Source organism: Lethenteron reissneri, chromosome 32 (genome assembly GCF_015708825.2).
Source record: "Lethenteron reissneri isolate LAM-NWPU_2019-01 chromosome 32, ASM1570882v1, whole genome shotgun sequence".
Classification (NCBI taxonomy): domain Eukaryota; kingdom Metazoa; phylum Chordata; class Hyperoartia; order Petromyzontiformes; family Petromyzontidae; genus Lethenteron; species Lethenteron reissneri.
In genome coordinates this window covers 8,235,855-8,247,033 of record NC_083810.1, presented here as the reverse complement: position 1 = coordinate 8,247,033, position 11,179 = coordinate 8,235,855, and positions in this window count along the sequence as shown.

Genomic DNA, 11,179 nt, shown 5'->3' with positions numbered 1-11,179 from the left:
TGCAACCGCTGCTGCTGCTGCTGCAACCGCTGCTGCTGCTGCTGCAACCGCTGCTGCTGCTGCTGCTGCTGCAACCGCTGCTGCTGCTGCAACCGCTGCTGCTGCTGCTGCAACCGCTGCTGCTGCTGCTGCAACCGCTGCTGCTGCTGCTGCTGCTGCAACCGCTGCTGCTGCTGCAACCGCTGCTGCTGCTGCTGCAACTGCTGCTGCTGCAATTGCTGCTGCTGCAACTGCTGCTGCTGCAACTGCTGCTGCTGCTGCAACTGCTGCTGCTGCTGCAACTGCTGCTGCTGCTGCAACTGCTGCTGCTGCTGCAACTGCTGCTGCTGCTGCAACTGCTGCTGCTGCTGCAACTGCTGCTGCTGCTGCAACTGCTGCTGCTGCTGCAACTGCTGCTGCTGCTGCAACTGCTGCTGCTGCTGCTGCAACTGCTGCAACTGCTGCTGCTGCTGCTGCAACTGCTGCTGCTGCTGCTGCTGCAACTGCTGCTGCTGCTGCAACTGCTGCTGCTGCTGCTGCAACTGCTGCTGCTGCTGCTGCAACTGCTGCTGCTGCTGCAACTGCTGCTGCTGCTGCTGCAACTGCTGCTGCTGCTGCAACTGCTGCTGCTGCTGCAACTGCTGCTGCTGCAACTGCTGCTGCTGCTGCTGGTGTTGATTCATCGATTTTAGTTTTCGGTTTGTTCGCGTTCGACATCGTTAACGCGGATCCCTCCTTAAAACCTTCCGCACCAAGTTGCCTCTCGCATGCCCACGTGGCTGGGGATGTGTTGTGGATTCGAAAGCGTGGGGGGGGGGGGCGGGGGAGGGCGGTGGAGTTCGATCTTTCTGGGATTCGGGTGCGGGGGGTCGGGGGTCCTTTTGCGAAAACGCGACGTCGCGAATTCGTGACCGCGCGGTCAGACTGGACGAGGCTTCACGACGTTGAATCGTCGACGCAATAAAGAAAAACCCGCGCGCGATTTATTCGATTTGCCAAAAGACTCGTGCCTGTTTCTCGACCGCATCACCTTGACCCCCTCACCCCCCCCCCCCCCCCCCTTGACACCATCACCGTATTCTCCGAATTATAAGACGACCAGGAAAATGAAGACGCCCAGGGACCAACGCGGGGTCGTGGTGCTTCTAAGGCCACAAGACAAAGGCAAGAGAGAGATCCACCCCGTGTCACAGACTGTCCAGGGCACGTGCTCGCCATGAAGGTCGTCACGATACGCGAGGGGGGTGGGTGGCCAACACCACGCCCGGCCGCCTTTGTCTCCCCAGCGACGATGTTTGCGCACCGCGCCAAAAACTCATTTGAGGCCGAGTGGACCTAGGGGTGGCCCAGGATCGGTTCAGGTAATCGTAGGTCACAAACACACGCGCACGTTACTTTTTATTTTTGCGCCATGTCAGCTTTAATAGGTGATCGCCAACAGCACTTGCCCCAACAGTCTGTTCAGGCTGTACGGGGCATCTTTGTACTGATGTTGGTGCATACGAGATGGGTAACGTGTTGGGGTGTTATGTCTGGGTCAAATGAGTACCTGGTGTGATTTGGACACAACGCCGCTTGTGAGACAAAGACGGCCGGGCGTGGTGCTGGCCACCCACCCCCTCGTGTTCCGTGCCAGTCTTCACGAGTGCTCTCTTACAGCACTTGCCCCAACAGTCTGTTCAGGCTGTAAGGGGCATCTTTGTCTCTCGTCGTCTGTGTAGCGCACCGCGCTACGAATCTGGCGTACATGCATTCGATACCCGCTCATGACCAACATCAATGACGAATATCTGAACCGGTCGTGGGCCTCCCCTAGGTCGACTCAGCCTCAAATGAGCACCTGGTTGTGGTGTGAAAACTGGGGAGACAAAGGCGGCCGGATGTGGTGCTGGCCACCCACCCCCTCGTGTGCCGTTCCGGCCTTTATAGGCGCTCGCCAACAGCACTTGCCCCGACAGTCTGTTAAAGGTCTCTGTTGGGGATCTTTGTCTTAGTGTGTGTGTGTATACGTGAGATTCGTGATTATGCAGACGCACACATACCGGTGACACGCGTAAACCAGCCAGTGGACTGCAGAATTCGGCCGTAGATCCAGGAGCTCCGGACTAATCCAAGCGAACTTTTGAGTAACAATCGCTGCACCACGTGAGCTTACTCCAGCCGCACGCAACGCGGAGCAGAACCCGGGTGCGAACTGGTTTACCCACTTCTGGGGCGCGTGGGATGAGGAGGTTGGGAGAGGGTGACTGATGGGGGTGGGGGGGGAATTAGGGGGATGGTGGTTGTGGGTGACGATGGTGGATGTGGATGACCAGGGTGGTTGTGGGTGACTATGGTGGATGTGGGTGATGAGGGAGGTTGTGGGTGACTATGGTGGTTGTGGATGACGAGGCTGGTTGTGGGTGACGAGGCTGGTTGTGGGTGATGATGGCAGATGTGGGTGACGAGGGTGGTTGTGGGTGACGAGGGGGACCATCGATGAGGTGCGATGGCAAAGGAACCCAGTCATTAAGACAGTCTGCCATCAACTCCTGCACACAAGTGATTCAACTCATCCCGGTCACCAATTTTTAACAGAAAAGATCATTGCCTATTTGCTGCTGATGATGATAATGGTGGTGATGATGATGTTGACGGTGATGTTGGCGATGCTGACGATGGCGATGATGATAATGATCGCGATGATGATGATGGACCTTTTTGCCATAATCAAAGAATGAAACATAAGAATAGATTATACCATTTCTGGCAATTAAACAGTTGTGTTAAGATGTTCACGACAAGTGCGTGTGGTTAAGGCGAACGATTCCTTGCAAAAGGGTTCTTCTTATTACTCTTTGGTTATGCCAGTGAAGTCACGTAGAAAGAAAATAAATTAAATAATAATAATAGAATACGACGTTTCGATTGCAACCCAAGCAACCATCATCAGGTAAGAATGAATAAGAAAACAAACATAGCAAACTTAGTAATATAATGCAATACAACACAGAGAGTCGGCTAACACAACAGTCAACACCCTACCTGGTTAATTACGTTCTTCCAAAGATTGCTACATTTGAGAGAGAGACAAAACACAGACACGGAGACACACAGACACACAAGCAGAGAGAGACACAGAGACACACAGAGAGAGACATACACTTAGACAAACAGAAAGACAACGCCTCTGTGTCGAGGCCTTAAAACACATACGCTTTGGTTCTTTCGGTAAAGTCACGTAGGTATAAAATGTTATTTTATTTTATACCTAAATAAATTTTATGCCTACGTGACTTTACCGAAAGAACCAAAGAGTATGGATTCCTGCCTTAAAACACTTTTTTTATTGCCAGAAAGGGTAAAACCTATTCTTATTTTTCATTCGATGATGATGCTGATAACATTATATCGTGCAGGAAAGACACACACAGACAGAGAGAGACACGAGGTCGCATTGAACGAGAACCGACGACATTTAGTACAAAACTTTTTTTTATTTTGTCCATGGACGGCTCCGTCTGCCTCTGTGCGTCACAAACAAATATAAGCATAACCGAGGGAGATCCCGCCTGGACCTGTTTCACAGTTCAATTCACGTTCAATCTCCGCGTGCGCTTGTGTGTGTGTGGTTTTTTTTAAGAGGCGCAGATTTATTTATTTTTTTGCTGTCCGCGCATTACAAACTCCGGAGAATAATGTTCGATCGAAATCAAATTTAATTCAAAAATTAAACAAGCCACCACCCCCACCCAAAAGTAACGGGTTTCGTAGCTTCTCACTCTTGTATCTCGCCGTCGTTATTCACAATAATTTAGTTTTATTTCGCGTATCTCTCCGCGCGCGCGCGTGTGTGTGTGTTATTTGTTAAACTAACAATTAACAAATTCCGTTACCAATTCAGCCAAAAGGAGATAAGGTGATGATGGTGGTGGGTGGGGGGGAAATGTACCAATATACCATATGTACAATACATAGTGCACGGGAGCAAGTACTGTTAAAAAACAACGGAAATTTTAACGACCCTTGTGTACGGAATATACACAACCAATAAACTCACTCGAGTAATCGCACGCCCGCCGTCTATAAAGTAAGGGGGTAGACGTCGTTTTTGCAAGCGTAGGGGGTGTATTCGAGGGTAGCGGGCTTGGGGATAAGAGAACCACAGGGAATAGGGGGTAGGGTCAGGGTTAGTTGTCAAGGTGAGGGTTAAGGTCATGGTCAGGATGAGATTGAAAGGAGGTTGACTTAGTGCGAGGGTTATGGTTAGGATCCTGTTTCTGAGTCAGGGCGTAGGGTCTCTGGGTCAGGGTTAGGCTTAGAATGAGAGATGCAGAGAGAGATATTTAGTATGAGATCACGCAATTCATTGTATGAGTGGGGAGTACCGGTAAGAACAAATCGAAATATTAAATTAGATCCAAATGAATATTTGGAGGGGGTGGGGGGGGGGGAAGAGTTGAAACATGTAAAAAAATTGTTCAATTCCAGCACTTTGATATCTCAGAGGGCTTGACGGAAGCCACACAAATGTGGCCACAAGTCCCAATCATCGGACCGCGAAGCCTTCAGTCTGGCCTCTGTTCAAACCTTCACCAAAATAAATACATCTGTAAATATAATAACAACAAATAAAACGGCAATGTGCTGGAAGAGACGGGACCCATCCAGATCACGCTGATCTAATGCAGAGCGTTTGCTCTCAAATTCACAGTTGCACAATGTATGAATGAGCGATTGAACTGTGCTAGGGTCAAAGTTAAGGTCGTTAAGGGTTTAGCGGGTCAGGGTTTAGCGGCACAGGGTTGTGTAGTCCCTGACCGAACACAGGATATGCTCACCACCAAAAACAAATGCATAATTACCGTATTCTCCAATATATAAGACGCACTCCCCCCTCCGCACACCCCTCCCCTGAATTTTTAAGTAAAAGTTGAGGCTGTGTCTCATATAATCTGGTTGATATCATCTGGGAGGTGTGTTTCTGTGTGTGTGGCTGGATTTGTTTAACTTTATTGACACCGGGGGCGCAAGTAATGGGCTGCGTCTTACAATCCGGAGAATACGGTATCAGGTCTTGCAACAGATTGGAATTAAATTTGCTGACGTTTCGAGCAATAACCCTGCTTCAGATGAGAGAAAGGGCAGCGTTTTCACGAGTGAAGTATGGCATCCAAGTACAAGTTGATCTGCCCCATTCTCTATACTTGAAAGGGTCATTGCCTGAAACGTCAACCTATCATCTTATAACAGGTTTCCCTCGCTCTATGCGGTAGTAGTAGATACCTTCCAAAATGAGGCTCACAAAGTGAAATCACACGTGGAGCCAGCTGCCTGCCGAGTAGCGCAAGCAGTACACACACACAGTACACACACACAGTACACACACACAGTACACACACACAGTACACACACAGTACACACACATAGTACACACACAGTATACACACATAGTACACACACAGTACACACACACAGTACACACACACAGTACACACACATGCACAGTACACACACAGTACACACACATAGTACACACACAGTACACACACACGGTACACACACAGTACACACACATACACAGTACACACACAGTACACACACACAGTACACACACTACACACACAGTACACACACACAGTATACACAGTATGCACAGTACACACACACACAGTACACACACAACGTTGTCTCACGTCCGACCGCACAGCCGCAAGTCGGTGAATTCAAACCGCACAGTTTGGGTAGAAATAAGTGAACCGCATAGACGCGAACTTGCACAAACCGACCCCGCGTAGGGCGAGGGAAACCTGTACACAAAGACAAAGTGTTTGTACATCGTTTATATATAAATATAACTCGAGAGCCAAAACGTGAAACAAGACGCAACTCGGACAATGCCCCCCCCCCCCCCCATTCACAATGCCAGTGTGCTCTTAGAGAGGTCCAGAGCCGACCTGGAGAGCGCACGAACCAACACCCTCGTTCCTAGAAACCGACATCCCAAGCGAGCACCACCACCACCACCACCTCACCGCCGTCCGCGAGTCGCGGGACGACGCCGCACCGAGCAGAATGCCGGAGAACGCGACACCACTTGTGCGCGCTTCGGGCAAGGCGAATGGGACTCGTGGGTGGGTTGCGGGGCCATTCCGTCGTCCGTCCAGTGCCGGAAACTGGAACCAAAACGGCCGCGCTACGACGCGGCTGATGCAGCGAGAACGGGACAAAAGTTGAAGTCCCACCGCTTGAATTCGCGGTGGAGGTGGTGAGATTCGTGATTGTATTCGTGTTTAAAGTTGTTGTTCGTGTTGTTCAGCTTGTGCTTGTACACCACTGCCAACGCAGTACCATCACATTAATATATGAATCATTTACCAAGCGTCCGAGTCGGACAACGAAGTTCAGATTCGAACCTCTTCCACTCATCGACCAAGTAGCCCCATCACGGGCCCGGGGGAGTCTTAAGATGAGTCGGGCAAGGCTGGCACAAGGAGTAGGAGGGTCAGGTGGGGTGGTGTGGGGAGCGGGATGAAGAAGAGGGCAATGAAGAGGTGAGGGACGGAACGAAGAGGAGGAGGGATGAGGGTTGAGGCGGCCCGGGACGTTCCGGGTTTGGCACATTACTCGCGTCGCTCAGCGAAACGAATGGAACACTCCCGACGGACGGGCAGAAGGAAGTTCAGTGCAGGAGGAGGAGGCGGACGAGAAATTCCAAAACGCAAGCGGAGAGAATCGAGTCCACGGTTCCCGTCGCGATCCCGCCCGTCACCGGACAAACCCCGAACGGAAACCCTCCGCAGCGGAGCGCGACGATTCATTCGGAAAAAAATAAATACAAAAAACCAGGGGCACAACCGGGCCCGCTTGGTTAGAAGTCGCGTGCGGTGGGGAGGGGGGGGGGTACAATGTGGGTAGCCCTGCCGCTTCCATAACGTCTGGCCAACGTGAAAGAGTCGGCTAACAAATACCGATTAGGGGGGCACTCTGGAGCCCCCGCCCCCCTACCCCTTGCCCCCTGCATTGACGCGAGCGCAGCAATTGCAGGGACTGCGCCTTTACGTTTGCATGTCCGGGTCGGCGACACCACGAAACGAAAAAAAAAGATAAATAGATTTCCGCAACTCGGCACACCACATCCAGTATACGTCTCGAGACGGCTGTGGCGACCAGTCACGTGCCGCTACCTCCAGTTGCATCAGCGGCCCAGCAAATATTTAGCGACAAAATTAATCCCTGGGGCACGACACTTCTCTTCGTGTGAAAGTGATCCAGCTAAGAGAGAGGGGGAGGGACGTGGGGGGGTGGATGGGGGCTGTGCTAGTGTTACCTGCCAACTTTGCGGTGGAAGCAGCTCACAGAGTCAGAAGTGGAACCTTGGATGCGATGCAAACTTTAGCGAGACGGTGTGATAGCTCTGGGTGAGTGTAAGGGGGTTGTGAGTCAAGTGGGGAGTCCAGGTGGCGCTGGCTCAGTGGGTGGGTGGGTGCAGGAGGTGGGGTAAAGCGTGGGCAATGGTTGTTGGGTTCTTTTCGTCCCCAGCTCCAAATCTGCACGGTGCTGAAATTCCCACGCCTGTTCCTGTTTAATGCGTGCAGGAGGCATGTGGAGGGGGCTAGGGTGGGTGTGTCAGTGATTAAACGAGTGCGTGTTAGAATCGGAATCTTTATTTAGACTGGAGGAATCCGATTAGCGATGAAGCTCTTGTTCACACATGTGCGGTAAGGTACTGGTCACAAAGTTACAACTACAAACGTGAGTGGGGTGGGTTGCCCAGAGCGTGAGTGAACAGTTGGGCGGATAGGTGAGGGAACGGGGCTAGCGATTGAATGAAATAGCGACCGAGTGAGTGGGTGAGTGAGCGAGCAGAAGAGTGAACGATTAAGTTCGTGTCGGAGCGGGGTGAGTCTGAGCGCGTTGGTGCGCGTGAGAGGCGGAGTAGAAGAAAGGTTGCGTGGGAGCTGCCGTGGAGGAGGCGAAGGGAGAGGCGTGGGGTGGGAAAGGTGTGAAGTGTCAGGCTCCGAGTGGTACCGCTGGGACCAGTCCCAAGCAAAGCAGAAGATTAAAAAACCTTGCCGCACCTCGCCCGGCTTCGTCCCCACTCACCCGTCGCCCATCACCCATAGAAGGCCAGGAGATGGGGGAAGGGGTAGGGGGCTCCAGACAAATCGGGGGGGGGGGGGGGGGGCATTGGCCGCCCTCCTCCCTCACCCCCCCGTCCTGACAGACAGACGCAGCAGATACCAACCGCACCGCCACGCTCCAGCTGCTTCGCTTCGCCACGGCTCGCGAAATGCGATCCACACGCACGCGCGCGCGCGCACACACAAAGACAAAGACAAAGATCTCCCGTGTAGCCTTTATCAGACTGTTGGAGGCAAGTGCTGTTTGCGAGTAGCACCAATGAAGGCCGGCACGGCACACACACGAAGGGGTGGGTGGCCAGCACCACGCCCGGCCGCGTTTGTCTTCCGAGTGGCGATGTTTACACACCGCACCAGGTAACCATTCAAGGCTGAGTCGACCTAGGGGAGGCCCAAGATGCGGTTCAGATATCCGCCAGCGATGTTGGCTCTAATAACCAGGCGACCGCTCCCCACACACGAGCACGATTCGAAATAACGATTCAATTTCACGATGTCATCGATTGGAGTAACATCATCTATTCACGTCGCATCGCGAGCGATCAGCCATTGTCGATCCACTGCTGGATGAGGGTCTCCCACGCTCCCCACGCCGTTGCCCACTCGCATTCCTCGCGATTCCGCGGATGTAAAAATGATCCGCCCAGCACCCGCACGTGAACTGATTTTGCTCGCTCCGTCTCCTCGGTTGGACGTTGTCCTCTAGGACGGACAATTGTGAAATAATCGATGATTTGACGGAAATCCATTCAATGCACGTTGTCGGTCAGGGTAATCGCTAGATATTAATCGATATAATTTATCCCGCGGGCATTTGCCGTGTTCTCCAGATTATAAGACGCATTTCCACCCCCCCCCCCCTATATTTTAAGGGCAAAGCAGGAGGTGGGTCTTATAATCCGGTGCGTGCGCACGTGGGACCAGATCTGCGCGGAGCGGTGGTGCAGTGGTTAGCGCACTGCGAACCCAGCGATCCGCGTTCGATTCCCGCTCATCGCCAACACCGGCGAGAGCTGATCTGACAATCGTCGCTGGTGTTGGTGGCCGTGGGCAGGGAATCCAACTCGGGTCGCAGGGTTCGCGGCGCAACGTAGCGCTAACCGTTGCACCGCCGCTCCCCAGGTGTAACACTTCACACACACAGACAGACACGGCATCATCTGCGATATCAATCGTCCGGATGGCGCCCGATCTCACGGGATCTCAAATAAACAACTCAGCACGACCGTCAATAGACACCGTGGCATTAAATACAAATAAATCATGGGCGACGTTTCGGGCAATGGGCCTGACCAACATGCCTAAAACGATGGTGTTATAGGCGGTAAAGGCGATCTATATAGGGGAGCGAGGAGGGTTACATGGGTGTGAGTGGGATCAATGGGGGAAGGGGGGTGATGGGATCAGTAGAAGAAGGGGGGATCTACAGGGAGACGAGTAGAATCAATGTGGATAGCGAGGGGTCTCTGTGGTGGGTGGAGGGGGGGGGGTCAATGGGGGGCGTGGGGCAGCACGTCCATGCCGCACGGGGCAGGGATGCCCAGCTGTGCGCGCGGGAACCATCTGTCGCCTAGACCATGACAGGATAGTGACTATGACAGGATAGTGACTATGACAGGATGGTGACTATGACAGGATGGTGACTATGACAGGGTAGTGACTATGACAGGGTAGTGACTATGACAGGATGGTGACTATGACAGGGTAGTGACTATGACAGGATAGTGACTATGACAGGATAGTGACTATGACAGGATGGTGACTATGACAGGATGGTGACTATGACAGGGTAGTGACTATGACAGGGTAGTGACTATGACAGGATGGTGACTATGACAGGGTAGTGACTATGACAGGATAGTGACTATGACAGGATAGTGACTACGACAGGGTAGTGACTATGACAGGGTAGTGACTATGACAGGATGGTGACCATGACAGGGTAGTGACTATGACAGGATAGTGACTATGACAGGGTAGTGACTATGACAGGATGGTGACCATGACAGGGTAGTGACTATGACAGGGTGGTGACTATGACAGGATAGTGACCATGACAGGGTAGTGACTATGACAGGGTAGTGACTATGACAGGGTGGTGACTATGACAGGATAGTGACTATGACAGGGTAGTGACTATGACAGGGTAGTGACTATGACAGGGTAGTGACTATGACAGGGTGGTGACTATGACAGGATAGTGACCATGACAGGGTAGTGACTATGACAGGGTAGTGACTATGACAGGATAGTGACCATGACAGGGTAGTGACTATGACAGGGTAGTGACTATGACAGGGTGGTGACTATGACAGGATAGTGACTATGACAGGGTAGTGACTATGACAGGATAGTGACTATGACAGGATAGTGGACTATGACAGGGTAGTGACTATGACAGGGTAGTGACTATGACAGGGTAGTGACTATGACAGGGTGGTGACTATGACAGGATAGTGACTATGACAGGGTAGTGACTATGACAGGATGGTGACCATGACAGGGTAGTGACTATGACAGGGTAGTGACTATGACAGGATGGTGACTATGACAGGATAGTGACTATGACAGGGTAGTGACTATGACAGGATGGTGACCATGACAGGGTAGTGACTATGACAGGGTAGTGACTATGACAGGATGGTGACTATGACAGGATAGTGACTATGACAGGGTAGTGACTATGACAGGATGGTGACCATGACAGGGTAGTGACTATGACAGGGTAGTGACTATGACAGGGTAGTGACTATGACAGGGTAGTGACTATGACAGGATGGTGACTATGACAGGGTAGTGACTATGACAGGGTAGTGACTATGACAGGGTAGTGACTATGACAGGGTAGTGACTATGACAGGGTAGTGACCATGACAGGATAGTGACTATGACAGGGTAGTGACCATGACAGGATAGTGACTATGACAGGGTAGTGACTATGACAGGATGGTGACCATGACAGGGTAGTGACTATGACAGGGTAGTGACTATGACAGGATAGTGACTATGACAGGGTAGTGACTATGACAGGATGGTGACCATGACAGGGTAGTGACTATGACAGGGTAGTGACTATG